The sequence below is a fragment of the Sceloporus undulatus genome, chromosome 5, assembly GCF_019175285.1.
Source record: "Sceloporus undulatus isolate JIND9_A2432 ecotype Alabama chromosome 5, SceUnd_v1.1, whole genome shotgun sequence".
Lineage (NCBI taxonomy): Eukaryota > Metazoa > Chordata > Lepidosauria > Squamata > Phrynosomatidae > Sceloporus > Sceloporus undulatus.
In genome coordinates, this window is record NC_056526.1 from 188,343,865 (window position 1) to 188,366,821 (window position 22,957).

Consider the following 22,957-nt stretch of genomic DNA (forward strand, 5'->3'; position numbering starts at 1 on the left):
CGCAGGCAACCTGGCCGACAGGAGATGCCATGCAGCAACTGCCCCCCTGCAGACCTTGCACTGACTGGCAAAGCCTGATGCTTTGAGATTCTTATTACCTTTTACATGTTTGTTTGTTTTTTAAAAAAACTGGTGGTACCAACGACTGGATCTGGGGCCTTCTGAATAGAGAGCATGGTATTCTACCATTTTCAAGAGGAACATTATGCATGGTAGAGTAGGTGCTTTGCATGCAATAGATCAGAACTCTCTCTTTCCATCCTGATATCTCTACAAAATTGCAGAGAGCTGCTGATTGCTGTCGATGTAAAAAACATAGATCTTGAATGGAAATATGGTCTGACTCTGATATATAAGGCAACATCTACCAGAATCCCTCCAAGCTTTTGGGGACATGCTGAGAGGTATAATCCAAAAAGTAACTTTGCCAAGCTCTGGCATGTACACAGCAGAGATGGTAGAGCACTCTGCAGATGGTCTGAGACCTTGTTGTCTCTCTGCTCCTGGATGGAGCGTGGGCATTCAGAGGTGATTCCAGGACAACTAGTTGCATGGATCAGATATGGTAAGCCCCATATAAAGGGAACTGCAGCCAAGGTGCAATGAGTCAGTCTGAAGAGGTAGCCGCTTCAAGATAGAATAAGCAATGCACCGTAACAACAGGAAAGAATACATCAGCCAGCCTTGCATAAAGCCACATATTAGAGCAAGTGCACAATTATGATGTCACACGTACAGTTGAACACGCATTTCAGTACCCATCCCCATGCGCACGCCCACATCATACCACAACAAAGGTGCATCTTCCAAGCAACTATAGATGCAGGCATGCAGATACACACACACACACTTTACAGACCAGAAAATTCTCATTGCAATAGTTCCAACACACACACGGCAGTAATACTATATGCAACAGTCAAGACATCATTGCAACTGTGAGTTCACATGCCCAATGACAACCGCATGGCTCTGCTGCCATCATTCCTTCCCATCCCTTTATACTGTGCCTGTAACCCTAGATTGTATTAAACAAATGGAGTTTCCTAAGATGCCATAAACAATCATACATCAATGGGACAGTGAATCTTCTACAGGGCTGCATCTACACTGTAGTTTGACAGCGCTTTAACTGCCATTGCTCAATGCTATGGAATCCTGGAATTTGTAGTTTCGTGAGATATTTTGTCTTCTCTGTCAGGAAGCTCTGGTACCACAACTACAAATCCTAGGATTCCACAGGATAGAGCCATAGGAACAGCATATTTTTTTACAGTGCATTCTCCCCATAACCCCAGAGATTCTTTGTGACTTAACCTTCTCCTTCCTCTAAAGAAGTGCAACATATCACAGGCTTGAGATTTTTAAAAGGTGCTGTATGTGTTTGCAATGTTCCTGTTTCAAGCTGGGAGGTAAAATGTTTATCAAAAACAGTGCGAAGAACATAATGTTCTCCAATTAAAGGATGAAATTCAGTATTACAATTGCATCTTCCTAAGTAGACTTAACACCTGTGGGAAATAGAACTGAACAATTTTACAACACCCATATTCACCTAGAGGCTACTGTAACATTACAAATTATGATCATCCATTGCACAGTGGTAGAGAGACTGGTGCGCAATGACCCATTGCACAATGGGCTCCATTGTGCATCAGGAACTCTCCAATATGGATCCAAATACCAGCTGGGAAGTGCTGGAGCACAACAAGAGCATCCAATGTACATCAGAAGTCCCCAAAGCACACTGAAGAAGCCAGTGTGCATGAGAAGTCCCCAATGCACATCTGAAGCCCAATGTGCTTCATAAGTGTGTCCAGAATGGATCCCCCATGAATTGGGAGGGACAACTGTATTAGAACATTCTGTGGTGTTCTGAAAAGGACTTTATAAGACTTCATCTGAAACTTCCTAGAAAAGAACCTTTTGAGAAACTATCTGAGAGTGTTTCCAGGTTAGGCTTTGACTGTATGACTGCAGTAGCTCATCTATGGACTTTATCACACAGAGGCAAATCCTGTGCAGAAAGGGGATTTTAAAATTCGCTAAACATCTGCAAATGTGGGTTGTTTTTCAGATGCGTTTGCGTGAAAGAAATAACGTGAAAATAACCCGGATGGAAAACCAACAAAAACCACTCCTTTCTACTTTTGGAATTTCCTGAAAGTAAAAAGGAGAGAGTTTTGTCAGCTTTCTATTCGGATCATTTTCGCGTTATTTCTTTCAAGCAAATGTCGTCTGAAAAACAACCCACATTTGTGAGTTTTTTCTACTTTCCGTTCGGGTTAACCCTGAACGTCATGTGAAAAACAATCCGCAAAAGTGGGTTGTTTTCACTTGAAATCTAGTTTCTGCACAGGATTCGTCCCGTGTGATAAACTCCTGTGCAAGCTCACATGAGGTCCAAACATCCATTTGCAGGCTTTGTGAGTTTTTTCCATTGTTTTCTCTGATTTTTCTTACTAGAAAAACAAGTCCATAAATCCTTTTACTTGTGAGTAGAGATGTACATTTTCAATTGTGAGGATGAATAATTTCATCTCTACTGTGGGAGAAAATAAATTCTGCACAATTTTTTGCCAAGTGTTAGCACACCCCAGGGATGCTTAGGAAAACCATTCTTTGGAGAAATACAGGTGAGGAAGAGGTTATGAAAAAGTGGGTGGCTTTTGCATACACAAAAAACGCTTCCCAAAAATACACGTTTTTGCTTCGTAACAATGGCCCCATACAGACAGGCCAAAATAAAGCTCTTTCGGGTCACTTTGGAGGTATGCTGTTCAAATAATGCATGCATACTAAGAGTCCAGAAGCCACACCAAAGCCATGATCCAGTCCTAAGGACCGGAGAGCAGCTTTGGCACAACTTTTGGACTCTTAGGACGCATGCATCATTTAAACAGCATACATCCAAAGTGACTCGAAGCAGCTTTATTTTGGCCTGTCTGTATGGGGCCAATGATTCTTACAAAAAATTCACTCTACTTTTGCTCTTCACAAAAAATACATCTTTGGAACGGTTTTTTTTTTTAAAACACACATGCATTTTTCCACCTAAAAACCACAGAGTTTGTGGTGGGGAACCTACTATGCGTATTTCTGCACATAATAATTTCTTAAACTATTTCAGGATGTTTGAATACCAGGCAAAAACTGCACCAAGTTCTCACCTTGGTGCTATCCTTCATAAAACTCAGGAAACACATTTTTCAGCCATGAATATTTGCAAATATTCTTTCCACTCCCAATTGTGAATGCTAGGACATTCTCTCTGGGAAACACCTCAATAGTTTTCTTCTTTGGACTCCTAAACTTGCTACCCCATTTCTCATTTCTCAGTCTACAAGTAGAGCTGAATTTCAGGGTCAGCTGTCCATCTAGGTTTAATATCATAGAACATTGTTTTAATATTCTCAAAAGAAGCAAGCTCAATGACTTTTTGTTTTCTTTCCTCCCAGGGTTTCCTTTCCCCATCAGGAGGAACGGACAACATCTTTTCCTTCAAGATCAACTCAGCCAGAATTTCTCAGCAGAGATTCTTTGAAGACATTATCTGAGAATTTTCTGTCTGGCTCCCTTCCAAACTTATGAAGAATTTTTCACACTCTCCATGGATGGGCCCCAAATATGTTCCTGCCTGAGGAAAAAGAGAAAACAATGTCTCGCCCCATTACAAAACGGTGACAAGATTGGAAGATCAATCTTATTCTGATCTAGAAACCATGGTTTATGAGGAGAGACTTAGGGAGCTGGGGATGTTCAGCCTGGGGAAGAGATGGTTAAGAGGTGATATGATAGCCCTGTTTAAGTATTTGAAGAGCTGTCGTAATAAGGATGGAGCAAGCTTGTTTTCTGCTGCTCCAGAGAACAGGACCCAAAGCAATGAATTCAAACTACTGGAAAAGAGGTTCCACCTCAACATTAGGAGGAACTTCTTGACAGCAAGACTTGTTTGACAGTGGAACACACACCCTCTGAGTGGGTTGGAGTCTCATATTTGGAGGTCTTTAAACAGAGGTTGGATGGCCATCTGTCAGTGGTGCTTTGATTGAGAGTTCCTGCATGGCTGGGAGTTGGACTGGATGGCCCTTGGGGTCTATTCCAACTCTGATTCTGTGATTCAAACACCAGTGTCAAGATAGCATCCTCCACTATATCTGAAGGCAGCTGGGTAGCCTGGGGAAGCAAATGAAACACCGAATGCAAACCTTGCACGTAACTGGCCAGCCTCTTCCTAATGACACATGCAAGCATAAGTCCTTCTTACCTCTGCATATGTCATTTTTTGATCATTGTGGAGGTTGGTATTCTCTTCCAACCCCTGCAATAACTCTTCGTTTTGCTGTGCTAGTCTCCCTGAATGGCCATTTTGTGGCTGGTAGAGAGAACTACCTGACTATATCCTTGTAGCCAGATGCAAAATGATGCCACCATCCACTTTTTGGAGTCCTTGATGGATCTCAGGGGAAGAGTCCTCTCCCACTTTCCACCAGTCATGAAATGGACATTCAGGATGGCTATCACAACAAAACAATGAGTCCTGGGAGTGGGGAGGTGCAAGCGTAGTGGAGTTCTTCCTGCAAAACTCTTGCTAAACTGGGCAATGTGGGGTCTTGACTTCTATTTACTGCCAAAGGCCACTGCCTCACTCTGAGACAGCCTGCTTCCTCCCAAACTGGAGAATATTTGGTGAAACATCCTTTACGTTGACCCAGTTTCATCAGCTGTAAAGGGAGGACAACCCTACTGGATGCCTCCCCAAATTAGTGGCTTTCAGAGTAAGAAGGGATCAAGCTACATCCCTTTCTTCGCTGTTGAATGGTGATGATCCATCATAAATAGATAAGGACATCCTAGGATTTCCAAACAGTGTTACACTGCCTGCGCTGAAGCCTAAAAAGGCAGTGGAATCGCTAGGGGCATGGCCTATTACTTAGAAAACCCTCTCAAGCTTTGACTGGCAGCAGAAAGGCAATAGCAGGAAGCCAAGGTGGAAAAGAAACTAGCTTCAGAGCTTGGAATGAAAGTAACTGGCATCCTGTTGGCATTTTATGAACACATAAGTTCCCTTATGCGTGTGGTCATTTGGCCATGGTGTAATGTCCACATTCAGCTCAGAGATGTATAGGAGGAGTTCTGAAAGTGGAACCATTACACATGCAGTTGCACATCCTTGGACAGTGCGCAACTATGCATCAGTGCCTACAATGTACCACTTGATTCACTGGAATTGTAGTCAAAGCAAGCAAATTTGCAGATTCACAACTGGCTGCACAATGTTGGTTTTCAGCACAAGGGTGGCATAGTGCAACCAGTACTTCATGAGCACAGATTTACACTACACAAGTTCTGTGTAGGATCTTGGCTTAGCTCACTGTGTTGTTAGTGGCTTGAGAAATTAATTCAGTGTCATTAGCTGGCAAAGTGTTAATTAACTACACCATTCATTACATTTCAAAGAAAGCAATGGCAGTCTGCACACTAGAGCTCTTGTTCCATGCAAACCCTTTGTTAATCTGCACACCCCAACCCTTGTCCCATGCACAGCCTCACAAGTTTGCACATCAGTTTCTTTTCCATGCAAAACCTTGCCATTCAACCAAGAAGAACGCCTGTTCCATGCAAAACCATGCCAGTCTGCAAACCAGGGTTTTTGTTCCATGCAAGACTTTGCCAGTTTGCCAACAAGAACTCCTGTTCCATGCAAAATCTTGCAGGACAGCAAACAAGACCTCTTGTCCCATGCAAAACCTCTCAAGACTGCACCCCAGAGCTTGTTTCACTGCAAAAACCTTCCCAGGTTTCAAACATCTTTAATCTCTGTTCATTGATTGGAGATAAAGGCAGGAGAATAAGGTACTAATGAGTCAAAGCTTGTTGTTTGTTTTGTTGGTCTCATTAAACTGAAAGCAAAAGGTGAAGCTGTTTCCCATCATTATTCAAAAAGCCCCTATGAACTGAGTAGCCTGTTTTTTCATAATGTAATGCAAAGGGATCTTTTAGCACCTTTGAAACTGAGTGAAAGAAGTGGCAGCATAAGCATTCCTGGACTTCATCTGCTTCCTCCATCTTTTTCTGTGTTATATCCAAGCTCCAGTGCAATTCTATGGTCAACCTCTGGCTCAAACATAGCAGAGAATTACCCTGGATGACCTAGAAATGCCCAGAGCAACCTCTTTAGGCACTTCTAGGCCCTCCAGCATGATTCTATGGTATGCTTAGGAAAGAAATCTCATTGTAAACAATAGGATTCCTTATTATCCATGGTTTCAGGTATCCATGGGGGGTCGTTGGAACATAACCCCTACAGATATGGGGACTGTACTGATTTCCTTTAGAACAGGGAGGACTATAAGGGGATTGATAAACTAAATATTGAGTTTATTGTATGGAATCTGTACCAGGAACATGAAGGCCTGGCTGCAGCCACATGGAAAAACTGTGAGGTGGTGGACATAATACAGCAGTGGCTGCCACCTTAATGAGATGATGAATCTATTTCAGGTTTGGTCGAACTTTGAAGGAAATGTCCCAGGTGCTGAACCAAGTTAGGAATAGCACTCAGCACCCTGAAAAGCTCCTTTATAGCCTACCTTATAACCTGGAGTAGATTTTCCACTCCACTGACATGGGAGCACCAATCACTACTCGTTGTATAGACAAAGAGGAGTGAGTGTGGCAGAACCAAGCACTCCACCATGTTGTTCAGATGGTCTAAGATAAAATTTAGCTGTCTACTACCCACTGTTACCACGCTGTAAGAACAATCTGCCACGGAGGCTTGTTTAGCTTCTCCCCTTGTAGTTAAGAGGATTTGGGTTGCTTGGTTGAAAGTATACTACCATTACTCTTAATCCAAGATGTGAAATATCTTTTTAGGGGAGCTTCAGTTCTGGAAGGGGGCAACTGAAGAATGAGGGTAAGGGAACTAGGTGTCAAGACTGTCCTCTCCTGAGCTAGTTCAAGATGGCTTCGGCCCATCCTGGAAGCACAGATTTCGCACCATTCACCCACCCTCAGACAAGACAGGATGGTGGTTTTATTTACTTGAATGAGCCTGTTCAAGCTTAAAACGCCGGCTGCGACACAGCACCTTCTAGGCTCCCCAACGTTCCCCGTTCATTCACAGGCCTTGTTATTGGTGCTGAAAAAATGTAATGGAAGAAGATAAACAGGTTAAAACATAGGTCCCTCATTCGGAAGTTGTTATTTTCATTTATATATTTATTTTTAGTTGCATTCTGCCTCCTTTAGTTCACATCTTCTGTGCCGCTGTGCACATTGCAACCACAAAATTCATATTACCATCACAACACAGACCTTTCCCAGAAATTCACAAGGCAAGACACCTTCTGAAAGAGTGCAAGCAAGTCAAAACATAACCCACCCTTCCCCACTCTGTGCTTTGCAGATGTACCGGACTGCAGCTCCCATGTTCCTTCAGAAAGCAAGGCCATCTTGGCTGAGGAACACACCTGAAGGACACCAAGAGGAGCAATGCTGATGTAACTCATCCCTAAATAATCTTTACCATCAAGAACATAGGATAGGCCAGTAAGTTCTATTGCCTTCCATACTCTGAAGTTTGTCTAAGTTCATAATTCCTTGGCTCTAAATTTGAACCTCAGTGTTGAATCTCATGCCACTTTCAGTACATGGTAAGCATTAAGATCCCCGGGTTTATTTCTGGTTTGGACTTAAAACACAGAGAGAAAAATGCTCCTCAGATTCATCAGGGCCACATGATGGTCCAGTGACGGCTGGCGGCTGCCATGTCAGTGGAGTAGTGGATCCACTCTGGCTTTTACACTCAACTTTAATGGACCTATCTAATGCTCTCAACCTATTTTAGAAGAATTCAAAGATATAGCCGTGCTAGTTGGTAAAAATCGAGACGTAAAGAAATCCTGTAGAACCTTTGAGACTAACTGGAAGAAAGTAGTAGCATGCTGCCAACTTCTCTCTTTCAGTTAGTCTGAAAGGTGCAACAAGATCTCTTTACAACCTATTTTGGAGATAAGATTCAGAGCAAATGCCAAAGTGTATGCGTCATCCCACTGACTTCAAAGCCACAAAGTGAAAAGTATACTGGACCTTGAGCCGGCTGGCCACAGCAGCCCCCAAACTCTTCCCCAACACTGGATTCACACATAACATTTGCGCGCGCACACACACACACACCACACTCAACACACTTTTCAGAGGTTTTCCAATTGAAAATGTCAACCTCAGAAGTGAGATGCAACCATAATCCCCCATGTACAATGCACATAATCACATGAAGACCTGTGGATTTTCCTAATGGATCTGCAACGTTTGAATCACATTTTATGGCACTGGGAAGCAAGAACAGAGTGGAGAAAAAGCCATGGACCAGGGAATTTGATAGCACCAGAAGCTCCAGAGTGCCAGGAAACCCTAAAAAATGCCCCAGGAAACCCAAAAAAAAGATGGTAAAAATGCCTCTGCAGTCTCTGCACAATGGGACTCTGCGAATTGTAATTTTGTTGTGGCACCAGAGCTCTTTTGACAGAGAAGGCTAAATATCTCACAAAACTACAGTTCCCAGAATTCCACAGCACTGAGCCACAGCAGTTAAAAGCATTGTCAAACTGGATCGGTTCTGCAGTGCAGATGCAGCCCAAGTCTTGCAACCTGTTACAAAACAAAGATTAACAAGACAATGTTGGCTGGTTTCAAAGAAATGGAATAAAATCAAGATTGAGGGATTTCCATATCCTTACCAGCAACCTGTCGCCAGCAGTTAAGGAAACACATTAGAAACAGGAGGATGGGAATTGTGGATTTTAGGGTCATTAAGTATACATAAACTGAGAAAGAAGGAAGGACTGACAAGATAAAGGATAAGACTGTAAACAATGCTAAGTAAAGATGGACTTATCTCCTAACTACAGGAAGAGCCACCCTTAATGCTCAACTATGTCCCAAAGGTACCAGATCCCATCTTATCTTGGAAGCTAAGTAGGATCAGCCCTGCTTACTAATAGGATAGGAGACCAGAAACAAATACCAGGCACTGTAAAGGCTACAAGGAAGAAAATAGTAAAACCACCGGAGTATTCCTTGTAAGAAAATACTATGAAATTAATGGGGTCACCGTAAGTCAACACATTCTCTTATGGCTTGGGCATGAATACCCTAAAGGCACCAGATCGCATCTGATCTTGGAAGCTAAGCAGGTTCAGCCCCAGTTAATACTTGGATGGGAGACCCATTAAGTCAATAGGTGCCTTAAAGGAACACATACACACACACATGGAGCATTATCAGCAGAAACCACTGCTTCTTGCATAGCATTTTGCTTTCTTTTTTTAAAAAAGCGTTAAAAAAAGGAACGACCAAATATCTGGATTCCCTTTCACACTCAAATCCTGAATTAAGAGAATTCAATTCCTGAATTAAACGTTGGCCAATAAAGGTATCACTGATGGATTTTTGCCTGAATTAAGAGAGATTGTTTTCCAATTGCAGTTTGATCGGAACAGATTCACGCAGCGGCATTTCCAGGCAGCTCTAAGCAAGGCATTTCTGCAAGAGAGATAGAAGTTTTCCATCTTTATTACTACCCCCATCCGGAATGCGTTTGTTATGTTTGGCTGAACGTTGGAAGGATTTAGTCTACAAAACTTAGCTAAGCCAACAGTCAATATTTAACCAGCTCCTCCTCGCTGCTGCTCTGAAAGTATTTGATTTCCTCAGCTGAAAACTGGTATTAAGAGATTCTGTGCAACTAAAACAGAGAAGACAAAAGGAACTTTTCCACCATTGAAGCTGCTCTGGTTTTCTGTTTCCGGGGAGCTGAGTCTGAGTTATTTGTTTGCCTAATTCCCCCCTTTCCCCATTCAAACAACACTGAAAAGAATCCCAGTTTCAACAGGATTATAGTAAAAGGAGACCTTCTTTACAGATAATTTCTTTTTTTTTCCCTCCAAGAGCTCTACAAACTGTGATTATGGCATTAATCAGATGAATTAAAGAGTCGGTCCTATCCCAGAAATTCTGAAATCAAACCTCTTGGTATCAGAGAGTGTGAGTAAAGTGACCACTTAGCATTTGCTGAAGAAATATGCATCAAAGAAAGGACAAAAATGCAGAAAGTTTTGCCTAAAATTTTCTGTTGCCTTCCTTATGTCTCATCATGTTGACTTTGATTTGCTGCCCTTCTATGAATGAGAGCCTTCCAAGAAAGCCTGTTATCGATAGCCCTGCAAAGATCTGGCAAACTCAGGGCTGTGTTTTCTTGATTATTGAACACAGCCCTGAGTTTGCAAGACCTTTGCAGGGCTCTGCATAATATAATCTGCATTACATAATCTGTAATGCAATCTTCCCCTTTTCTTACCTGCCTTGCACTTTCTTCCAGCATTATTGTCTTTCCCAGTGAATCATGTCGTCTCCTGACATGTGCAACAGTGCAAAGTACAACCTCAGCTTAGTCAATTTGGCTTCTAGTGAGAATTTTGGCTTGATCTGCTCCAAAACCCATTCATTTGTCTTTCTTGCTTTCTAGCTATATCCGTAGAACTCTTCTCCAGCGCACATTTCAAATGTGCTGTTTCTCTTCCTGTCAATTTTCTTTACTATCTAGCTTTCACCCATTTGTAGAAATCAGACATACTGTGACATGGATGGTCTCACTTAGAATTTTTTTTATTTATATCTTTACACTTGGGGTCTTAACTTGCTAAACTTTCCATACATCGCATACAGTGGGCCCTTGGTATCTGGCTAAGGTTTGGTCTAGGACCCCCTGTGGATACAAAAATCCATGGATGCTCAAGTCCTGTTACATAGGGGGATGTTCCCACTAGGTGAAACCTGCATTCTGAATCGAATCCAAGGGAGTGGCGTTCCTATTAGGACCGATTTAAACCTAGAACGATTCGAGCACCCGCAATCGTTCCCACTACAAATCGAATCGTAGAGCGATAAAATTTTGAATCGAGTTTTTATCATTTACGCACGTTAAAAAAATACTAGGCTGACCTATGTTTTTCCCTTGATCGAGTTAGGAACCAGAGTATTTGATGAGAACGATAGCATTTGAATCGGGCTAGAAGGATGGAGAGCTGACTGCGATGGGGGCTGTCCTTGGGGAGTTGCCCTTTCTGTCCCCATCCGTCGTGGCTGTCGCCATTTTTGCTTCCCTCACCCTTTGTCCGCTGTGGTCTTTCAATAAGAGATAAGGATTATTTTATTTTTTATTTTAATGGTTTACAGGCGCTTAATCTCTTCAGGCTTTAAGCGCATGAAGTCCCGGCTGCTCCAGCGCCTGCATCTGCAAGGACTACAAGGCTTCCCCCGGTGGATTGCACCTCCCCTCTGTGTGGGGAGAGCCCATTTCTAACGGGGAGAGGCAGAAGGGAAGCCTCCTCTCGAAGAGGCATTCCCTGGCCGCTTGGGCTTTATCTCACCCAGGCAGGGAAGGGCTCTGATCAATTGGGGGGGGGGGGGAATAGAGCCTTTCCATCTCTCGGAATCTGCCTTCTCCTCCAACCTGGATGGAATGAGAATCTGGGAAGAGTGCTCCTCCCTGCTTTTCCAGCAGCCTCCTTCATTGATCTCTGTGCTGTGGGATTCTGTCCTGCAAAACTATCCCATAGTTCCTTGGAAAGAGCTTGGGTTCCCAAAATTCGCTTTGCCAGAAGCCTCCCCCATTGATCTCTGTGCTCTCTGAAGGGATTCTCCTGGATGTCTTGGGACGTCTCTTGCTTTATTGGCTTTCACTCTCTCTCTCTCTTTAGGTCTGCAGCCTTTTGACGCTTGGGATCGTTCTCTTTTCCCCTTTTCTGTCTTGTGTCTCTATCCCACTTAAACTGACTGCCTTCTCCTCCTTGATCCCATTTCCAACCCTGTGTGTGTGTTTGCACACATGTATATATATATGCATATGAGTGTGTGTGTGTGTGTTTGTGTGTGTATATATATATATATATGGTAATTTAAAGTAACACTTTTTGATTTATGAAATAAAACCTCATCTGTAGTTCCAAACCCACTGTAGAAAATAATACAGTTTGAGACCCCTTAACCTTCCCTGGCTCAGTACTAAGGAATTATGGGAACTGTTGTGTTTGTTGAGACATTTATCCTCCTCTGCCAGAGAGTGCTGGTGCCATAATAAACTACCATTCCCAGGATTCCCTAGCACCTGAGTTATGGCAGTTAATATGGGGAGACGCAGAGAGGGACGTTTGAGCGATTTAAGCGCCTTCATTGGTCCATTTGGGGGGGAAAACCGCCAAAATAATCATCTTCACAAACAGTCAATGAAATGGAAACGATGCCAAAAGATAAATCGCTTCCAAATATTCCGGATTAACGTTACGTCATTCTGACGTACTATTGATTGAAGCTCCAAATAAGGTATGGAGGAGAAGAATCGATTTATTTAAACACGATTTCATGCCAAGTGGAACGCTTGCAGGTGTAAAAACTTTGATTTAAAAAACCAGATGGAAACGAAGAATAAAAGCGATTCGGAACGGGATAAGCCAGGGTTTTTTTTGAATCGGATCTATTAAAAACGTTGTATTTTAAATCGTTTCAAAATTAAGTGGGAACATCCCCCGAGTTGTGTAGTAAAATGGTGTCCCTGATATAAAATGGCAAAATCAAGGTTTGTTTTTTGGGATTCATTTTTTTGGAGATATTTTCAAGTAGTGGTGGTTGAATCTTTGGATAAAAAAATCTGTGGATATGGAGAACTGACTGTACATACTGATGTATATTGGCCCTCCATATCCATGGATTCTTTATCAACGGATCCAACCATCCATGGTTGAAAATATTTAAAAATATATAAATGCAAAAAAGTAACCCTTGATTTTACCATTTTTAAACAGTCGGCCCTTGTCATCCACTGATCAAGCACCATGGCTGTGAAACTACAATATATTATATATATATAATATATATATAATATATCAAAACCCAATACTGTTTTTTGCCATTTATTAAAGGACACCATTTCACTATGCTATTGTATTTAATGGGACTTGAGCATCCACAGATTTTGGTATCTGTGGATACCAAAGGGTTCTGGAACCAAACCCCCAGTGGATACCAAGGGCCAATGTACACCCAATTTCTCTCTTTCTCTCTCTTCTCAGGCCCCAGTCCAAGAAATTGTCCTTCCAATGCAGTTATGCTTAACGGAGGCAAAAGGGGCAACAAACAGGAATTTGCGTCCTCTAAAATAAATTTGTAATGGGCTATGGTTGGAACAAAGCCCGCATGACATAAAGGTTTGGTGTTGGACCATGACTCTTGAATCCAGGGTTTGATTCCCCACTTGGCCATGAAACCCACTGGGTGACCTTGGCCAAATCACACTCTCTCAGCCTCAGGGGAAGGTAATGGCAAACCTCTGAACAAATCTTTCCAAGAAAGCCCATGATAGGTTCACTTTAGGGTCATACAACAACAAAACAACAACCACAACAAAATATAGACTCATGAAGTCCCTGTTTTTGGGGATCAATTTTTTGACTAAAAATTCTCAGCTTACATGAGTATAAAGTACTTATTATTATTACTTATTTTATTTAGTTATTATTATTTATTTCAAGCACTGTTTAAGCAGTGAGACCTGATCTATTAATGAGAAAGACACAGAAGCTGGAGAGGCTGAAAAGTTGCTTTTGCCTGAGCCTACTGGGAAGGGAAAATATTGTCCCCTCTCTCCCATTCCTCTTTGCTGAATTGATTGCAAAGGGATTTTGACCTTAGAGCTCGGTTTGCAGCAACTTAAATAAGCTGAGGACAAAGGGGAGAAGTGGAAGGAGAGAGAAACACTGGGACATTTAAAAAACACTGGAAAAAAACCAAGTGAAGACAATTAATTCTGACTGTCCCTGCCAAATATAGGCAATTTGACAATATTTGCTTGCAGACACCCCCACAACAATATTTGTTTGCAGGGTGCTTGTTTGCAAAACAGCCCCACAAAGGAAAGTATTAACACATCTACAGTATTTTTTGAAAGTGGTCAAAGATCTGAAAGCATCTGTTGTAATCCTTACCCCAAACTTCTTGTTGTTGTTCTTGTGTGCCTTCGTTTACGACTTATGGCGACCCGAAGGCAACTCTATCATGGAGCCAGATTTGTTCAGAGGAGGTTTGCCATTACCTTCCCCTGACGCTGGGAGCATGCAATGCTGAAATGTTTCAGGGCGAGCTGGAACTCAAAACTCTGGTCTCCAGAGTCATAGTCTAATACTTAGAGCACTACATCTTGGTATACCAAACTTGTAGGAGCTGGTTAATCCCACACTCTCTTTTTTTTCCTTCTGTGGGGTTATCAAAACTGGCCCTCAGTCACCTAAACCTGCTAACTATTAGAAAAATAAACGCTTATTCTGAGATAAGAGCCTATTTTGGGTCTGGTGGGTTAATCATTAATGTATATGTTACTAAGTGGCATGGTGAGAAATCCCCAGGCGTTGTTCCACGATGATGCACAACAGCAAGACTCAAACAGTTCGCTTCTTCTGACTGAGCTGCAGCAACCGCGGGTTCCTATTCATTATCATAGTGACAAATGGAAATGTGGGGATGCAAGAAGGTGGTCATTTGGGGAAACTTCTTTCTGTTGCAAGCACTGGAGAGCAAAAATGGGAACATGCTAGCAGAAGACTAGGGAGTTCATTCTTCTTGCTTTGTGCCTTTAAGTCGTTTCCCTGACCCTAATGCAAACCTATCAAGGCATTTCTTGGCAAGATTTTTCAGAGGAGGTTTGCCATTGCCTCACCCTGAGGCTGAGGTATGTGACTTGCCCAAGATCACCCAATGGGTTTCATGGCTGAGCTGGGACTCAAACCTGGTCTCCAGAGTCAAACAAACCACTGCACCATGATGGATCTCAAGTTTGTTTCATCATTCCTCAATTATTATTTTCATCGATAAAAGGGTGCAGACTCCACGTAATTATTAAGACATCATTACATGAGAACCAGCCTGATATAGTGGTTTAAGGATTCTGGGAGCCAGGGTCCAAACCCACTCAGCAATAGAAACCCATTGGGTGACCTTGGGCAAGTCACACATCCTCTCTTCAACTGGTGCCACACTGCAAAAATAATTGCAGTTTGACACCACTTTAACTGTCGTGGATCCATTTTATGGAATCCTGGGTTTGGAGTTTGTTTGTGGCACCACAGAGAAGGGCTTAAATCGTTCACAAAACTACAATTCCAGAATTGTATAGCATGGAGTCATAGTGTTGTTCAACCGATTTAGTGGAAAGCAAATCAAAAATGGGAAATAGGTCCCCTTCCCCCTTTATCCCCGTATATAAACTGTTTGTAGGGGTATTTCTGTTTTGGAAAACAACAGCCCCATTATGCCCCCATTATTTGCCTATATAATCCACGACAAAAGACAAAAGCTGCTCAGAGCAAACGTATACACACAAAAGAGAGACAGTGACACTACTTTGTTGTCCCAAAGTCCATCCATCTGTCAACTGGCCGTGTCACGGAGTACACACACCATGTGAAGTTTGCCGATCAGTACTGCTAAACCTTGGCAACCTAAGTACTGGTTTGTGGGGAGGTGAGGTTTGCTTTATTTCTCTTATTTCAGTGCTATTCTGTCAGAAGAAAATTAAAGAGACTTACTCCCATCTTAGTGTTCATACCAGAGTTGAGCATGTGGGGCCTGTGCGGTGCTTGCATTGTGTGGGGCTTAAGCCCCCCACTAGTTTGACAACCTCCATTAAAGACGATTTCGGCACAATTTCTAGGCAATGTTTGCCTCCAGACCATACAGAAAGCCCCCAAACATGTGGAAATACACATAAATAACTCCACCCCACAAGTACCCCAGACTCCTCTACTTCCCAAAACTGTTGCCATTTGAGAGGGAATACAGAGGAAAATAGAGGCATTTGGGGTTGCAGGTATGGGTGTGCAGCTCACAAAAGAATCTGGGGAGGAATTGGCCCAGGCCACCATGCAATTGCCTTCCTATCATTTTACAGTTAAAGCATCTGCCTTAATTTCCGATAATGCTAACCTTGGCCCAGTACATACTGGCACCGAAGGATGCCCTCGTCATGTGTGAGGGGCACCCTGCCCACAGCCCTCGAACGTGATGAGGGTGTCCTCGTGTGCGGTGTTGAAGAGACAGCGCGTGCAGTGATGATGTCACTGCTGCGCGGCATATGGAGCTGTGCAGCAGCAATGCACTCCCGCCGCCGCAAGCTATTTGTGGAGGCACAAAAAGGAGCCGCTTTTTAGTGGACCTTTTTTGCGTATCAGCGCCGCGCAATTTGATTGCTTTGGCGCTGCTATGCAGCAACGAGAAGCAGCTCCCGGCCGCCTCTTCCTGTTGCTCTGTACCGCACCTTTGTCTATTACGTGGGTAGAATTCAGAGACATCGCTGTGCTAGCCTCAAATATCAGTATGCAAAGGGATCTTGTAGCACCTTTGAGACTAGCTGCAAGAAAGAAATTGTAGCATAAGCTTTCATAGGAGTTTATCACACTGGAGCTAATTTCGGCATTAAAGAGAGATTAAATTGCATTTAAAGCATCCCACAAATAAAGCGAAAATGGCGAGTAATTGTGAAAATGATTATCAGACGCAATTGTGCAAATAAAGTGATATCAGAAATGCATTGTCGCTGAAATCCCAAAAGTAGAAAAATGAGTGTTAATGCTTCTTTGTGACCACCTTAAAGGCAGGTTTTGTGTGATGTCGTGTGAAATCATTTTGCATAATTACGCTATTTTTCTGGGATATTCTTAGGTGCTGGACCAAGCCTACGAAAGCTTATGCTACAACTTCTTTTGCACAGTTAGTTTCAAAGGTGCTACAAGGTCCCTTTGTCATCTTGAAGGAGGAACCCATTTCAAAAAAGGGTGTGCTGAAACTATCTTTTGTTTTAAATCTTTTCAGCAGTGAAAAAAAAGCCTCCTATTTTATTAATTCAGTTTTTCAGTGCATCTGGTATGAACTTGTTGGTTCCTTTGTATTGCCTTCACTTGTCCTCATCCTCAGTGATCTGATCAGGAAGTCCAATCTTATTTGTTGTTGTGTACCTTGAAGTCATTTCCAACTTAGGGTGACCCTAAGGAGACCCTAACATGGGCTTGTCTCAGCAAGATTTGTTCAGAGAGGGATTGCCTTCTACAGCCTTCTCCTGAGACTGTATGACATGCCCAAGATCAGCTAGTGAATTTCCATGACCAAACAGGGATTCGAACCCTGGTCTCCAGAGTCATAATCTGCAGTGGTGATTTTGAAGTTACTCCTTGTCCTACTCTGGAGTAAGATATTTTTTCTTAATGTTACTCCTACTCCTACTATGCTCCTTAATAAAAATAAAAAATTGTGTTTGCATGTACAGTACAGTAACAGGGATAACAAAAAATATTTTGTAACTCCTTATTCCTACTCCTACTCCTGTAAAAACCTCTTACTCCATTACTCCTTACTCCTACTCCCCATCCTGGCTTCTGGAGACCAGTCTCTTGTGGTGTGTATGTCTAAAAATCCTGGCACTTAATATATAATGCTTTAAGACATCACCAGAGGCCAAACCTAAGGGCTTAGGACAATTTTGAGCAGGCAAGCCCTAGTTGGAAGGAACTTCAAGGGTCATCCAAAGCAGTGACTCCCAAACCTTGGTTCTCCAGATGTTTTAGACTTCAACTTCCAGAACTCCCAGCCAGCTTAGCCAAAGTGTGAAAATTCTGGGAGCTGAAGTCCAAAACATCTGGAGGACCAAAGTTTGGGAATTACTGAGTCAAACTGAGTCAACTCCCTGCCAGTACACGAAGTGACAGCAAAAGCGCTCCTGAGAGATGGTCATCCATCCTCTGTTTACCCCTCTGCACTCCATGAAGAAGAATCTGCCTCCTTCCAAGGCAGGTGGCTCCACTGTTGAACAGCTGGATACTGGTGAAGTTGGATGCTTTTCCCAATGCGGTATTTACTTGGAGTTTCCCTTCTTGTGATTTGAATCCCTTGGAAGGAAATGAAATTAAGGTCAGACTCTCAGTATCTTGAAGGCTTCAAACTTTATGCCAAGTGGAAGTACCATCCATGCACCTCCTTATTCCCTTCTCTATCTGGAGAAGGTAAGTCCACACACAAAATCCATAAAACATATGCAGGAGTAGCTATGTTGGTGCTACGGCAAAGTACAAGAACATCCAAATTCCACAAAACACAGGTAACCTTTTTGGGCCAATGAAAATGCACATGTTGCAAGCTTCCAAAGTCCCATCGGCTTCCTCACTGCTGCCTGATGAAGCAGTGTTTTGAAAGCTTGCAATAAGTCTTTTGTGCATTTTGGTTGGCATCACTGCTTTGTGGAATTTGGATGCTATTGCACCAGATCCATAGTTATTAATCCCACTAGGTCACACGCTGTGGCTTTGAGGATCCTGGCTTAACAGACAGCAGATAAGGGGTGTTTCTACTATCAGCCAGAGTGAAGGAACTTCCTCAGGCAACAGACTGTGGGTACCATGAAAGGTAAGCAACAAGAGACACTGGAATTCATGACATGCATGGTGGATAGTAGGATGTAGCTGCTAGTGATCTGGTGTTCTAACTAAATACCAAATTAAAGTATTGATTTCAATTAACCTTGCTATGTAGAGCCTGCATGATGTAGTTGTCTGAGTGTTTGTCTTCAGTTCTGGTTTGTCTTCAGCCATGGAAACCTACTAGGTGACAATGGGTGAGTCACACACTCTCAGCCCCAGAAAACCCAGTGACAGCTTCTCCTAGATCCTCCTTCGGGTCATGCTAAGCTGGAAATGACTCAAAGACACACAATAAACCCAGCTATATATATTTTTTTTTGGTAAAATCAACATATTGTCCACATTCATAAGAGCCACTGCGGTGTAGTAGTTTGAGTGTTGGACTAGGAAGTTTATTACACAGGATGAAAGATTTAAAGTGAAAACAATCCACTTTTGCGGGTTGTTTTTCACATGACGTTCGGGGTTAATACGAACAGAAAGTAGAAAAAACCCCACAAACACAGGTTATTTTTCAGACAATGTTTGCATGAAAGAGAAATAAAGCCAAAATAACTCGAACGTAAAGTCAACAAAACCTGCTCTGTTTTACTTTTGGGAAATTCCGAAAGTAGAAAGGAGTGGTTTTTGTCGGATTTCTGTTTTGGTTATTTTCATGTTATTTCTCTTTCTACCAACACTTCTGAAAAACAACCTGCATTTATGGGTGTTTAGCGGATTTTAAAATCCCATTTGTGAATGGGATTTGCCTCCATGTGATAAACTCCTATGACTTTGGTGTTCAGGGTTCAAATCTCAGCTTGGCTATGAAAAACACTGAGTGACCTTAGGCAAATCATAGGCTCTGAACAAATCTTACCAAGAAAACTCCACGATAGGCACACAGCACATTCATAAATGACATGATGTACACAATTCTGTCTTTATGAAGGGTCCACACCCCCCAATATATTATTTTTGTAGGGCACCTTGTTCAGTCTATCTAAAAGGAAAAGCTTTCCAACCCTCAACTAGAGGACAACCTTTATAATAAGGGACACCTGCCAGCCCTTTAAGAGACAACCTTTCTGGCCCTCAAATAAGGGACTTTCCTTATAATAAGCGACACCTGGCAACCCTAATGAAAGGGAAGTAGATGATTAAATATTCAGTTTGTTGTTCTGAATTGTTTTGCGGCCAAGGATATCAAGAGGCATGCGTGGGATTTTCTGACTCATGGAGCAAAATATTTTGGCTGCTCTGGTGTCTTAGACACTCTTACTGGATTGTTTCAGAGCTGGAGGAGAAAGAAGCTGCCATTTGCTGCTCCACTTTGAGAGCAAGACGTCTCTGCCCAGGCACTAGGTTTAAGGACCTGAATCTAGTGGCACTCACAGTTCCTTCTGCATGAAAAACAAGAGAAATAGTCCTTGTAGTGGGAGACCTGGGCAGTAAGTAATGAGGAATCACTGAACTGCTACTCTTCTTAAATAAAGGAGAGTCACTGCTGAATTACCCAGCCCTCTGCCACTCTTAGTCTACAGCTCTTTGTCTGCGACAGCTCTGTACCAAGGATGGAAAACCATGCAACCTCCCAGATGTTGTTGGACTACAGTTCCAAGAATGCTTCACCATTGGCTGGTTTGTCTAGGACATCTGGAACCTGCAATCCAACAACATCTGGCGGCCTGCATGATTCATAGAATCCTACAGCTGGAAGGGGCTGCTAGGGCCATGTAGTCTAACCCCATGCCATACAGGAATGCACAACTACAGCACTCCTGAAAGATGCTCATCCCTGTTTAAAGACCTCCAAAAAGGAAGAGTCCACCACCCTCCAAAGCAGTCCATTCCCTGTTTAACAGTTCTTATACAGGTTGAATCTTCCTTATCTGAAACATTTGGGAGCAGAAGTGATTTGGATTTTGGAATATTTGCATATACATAATGAGGTATCTTGGAGATGGGACCCAAGTTTAAACATGAAATGCGTTTATAAGAAACGTGCCAAGAAAGCCTTGTGGCAGGTTCAGTTTGCCTTGGGGTTAGCAGAAGTCGGAAATGACTTGAAGGCACACAACAACAAACACCTTATACTCATAGCTTGAAGGTAATTTTATACACAATATTTTAAATAATTTTGTGTATTGAACCATCAGAAATCAAAGGCGTCACTACCTCAGCCACCCACATGGACCATTTTACATTTTGGAGTGTTTCAGATTTTGGAATTCTGGATAAGGGAGACTCAACTGTAGTAAAGTAGGTCTTCCTAATGTTTAGGTGGAATCTCTTTGCCTGTCATTTGAATCCACGGGTTTATGTTCTGGTTTCTGGTTTTGACTATCTCGGCTGCCTACATCTGGACACAATCCCAACCTTGCTCCACATCATTTCAGTTCTCAGTTCTATCTATGCAAAGCACTTATCACCAGAACATTTAATAAGGTTATTTTTAGGGACTATGAGTTCCAGAATCCTCCAACCAGCAAGTCTCTAACCTTGCTAGCTGAGAGATCCTGGAAACTATGGTTGGAAATATAAACGTCTCCAAGTTCAGACCAAACAAGAGATCTCCATGACTGACAAGCCTGCATGGCAATGGAGGATTTCATCTGTTGGGATGTGTTACAGAGAACTGGAGAAGGTAGAAAGATAATAAAGAGTATGGGTTATATTAGCAACACGGACAGCAGATTGAAAAGAAAAGTTCCTATCTCTGAGTCTAACATTTTTGCAATGGAAAGTAGTTAATATACAAGCCATACTCACTTTTAGAAACTCAAAAGACTTACCCAGAACAACTCCAGTGGCCCTCTTGCACTGCAAACGCATTACAGATTTGTTATTAACTTGGCAGGAAGAATTTCAAGGGCAGTGATATAGGCTTCACTTAGCCTCCCAGAATGTCAGTGGCAAAAGGAATGGGGGAGAGGATGCTAGTTATTCATTGGTGGGAATCAAGCCAAATTCTGAAGCATGAGGCTTCGAAAGTAGCCTGAAACCATGAATGAAGGGTTCTGGTAGTTAATTAGAGGGTGTTCTTCATACTTTTATTTCACATAGTGGTGACCATACAAATCCACGTACAGCATTCCTTCCATCATCCCTCTTCCTCGACTTCAAGTCAAAGAATAATAGAACCATAAGAGTTGGAAGACATCCCAAGGGCCAACCACATTCTGTTATGCAGGAATATACCGTGAATATACCATCTCCGGAGAGATGGCCATCCAGCTTCTGTTCAAAGATGGAGAGAGTCCACCAAGGATGTCTATTTCACTGTCAAATAGCTCTTATTGTCAAGAATTCTTCCTAATGTTCAAGTAGAATCTCTTTCCTTCTAATTTGAATCCACCAGTTCATATTCTAGTCTCGGGAGCAGCTGAGGACAAGCTTGCTCCATCTTCTATGTGATTCTCCTTCAGGTAATTTAATATAGCTCTCATGTTACCTTTCAATTTCCTCTTCTCCAGGCTAAATATACCCAGCTTTCTGTTCTTCAAAGGGCATGGTGGTTTCCAGACCTTTCACCATTTTGGTCATGCTTTTCTAGAAAATGTTCCAGTTGGTCAAAGCTGAATGGAGTGGCACTATTACTTCCCTTAATCTGGATACTATGCGCCTATTGATGCAGCCTAGAATCACATTGGCTTTTTTTTTTTGCCACTGCATTGCACTGTTGATTCATGTTTAGCTTGTGATCTAAGACCACTTGATCCTTCTCACATGTACAGTTATCAAAGCAGGAGTCACCTATCTGTGCATTTCATTTTTTCTTGCCTAGATGTAGTTGTAGTTGTGTGCCTTCAAGTCGTTTTCAAGCCTAAGGTGAACTATCACAGGGTTTTTGGAGGCTGAGAGTGTGTGATTTCCCCAAGGTCACCCAATGGTTTCCATGGCCAAGTGGGCAATCAAATCCTGATCTCGAGAGTCATAGTCAATACTCAGAACACCACACTGGCTCTCAGATTTACAGACCTAAAGTGCAAAAGTGTTGTTTCACTGATACAATGGTGCACTTTTGTTATCTCAGCTGATTTTGATTCATGGCAACCCTGTCCTAGGAGTTTTCCTGCAAACTTGATTATTCCAGAGAGGTTTTCCACTGCCTTCCTCTGAGGCTGAGTGTGAGACTTCTTGCTCAAAGTCATCTAGTGGGTTTCCATGGCTGAGTAAGAATTTGAACCTAAGTGTCTCAGAGTCCTCAAGCAGCATTCATACCACTACACCACACTTTGCAAGCAAGTCCAAACAAAATGACAAAACTTCAGAACGAAATCACAACAGTTAGGATCACAATTAGAAAAAATGACACTTCTTGGAACATGTCATATGTATTGTATTAACCTCTGTTGTTACCCGCCTTGGTTCCCAAAAGGGAATATAAATAAATACATTATTATTATTATTATTATTATTATTATTATTATTATTATTATTATTATTATTATTAT

General features: G+C 42.3%; 1 protein-coding gene across 12 annotated transcripts in view; it reads right to left on the reverse strand.

The window, feature by feature from the left end:
• Positions 1–21,405, reverse strand: part of LZTS3 (leucine zipper tumor suppressor family member 3) — a 46,678-nt gene extending 25,273 nt beyond the window's left edge. The window contains exons 1-3 of one of the 12 annotated variants that reach the window (XM_042467055.1): positions 21,296–21,378; positions 17,855–17,993; positions 7,048–7,144 (exon numbers count right to left, since the gene is read on the reverse strand). The gene's annotated coding sequence lies outside the window, so the exon portion shown is untranslated. Of the gene's footprint in view, positions 1–7,014; positions 7,381–10,363; positions 10,778–14,045; positions 14,082–17,854; positions 17,994–18,621; positions 18,799–21,295 lie in introns of those variants that run through there. The other 11 variants (XM_042467054.1, XM_042467053.1, XM_042467060.1 and 8 more) reach the window with 11 other exon arrangements.
• Positions 21,406–22,957: the final 1,552 nt, after the last annotated feature.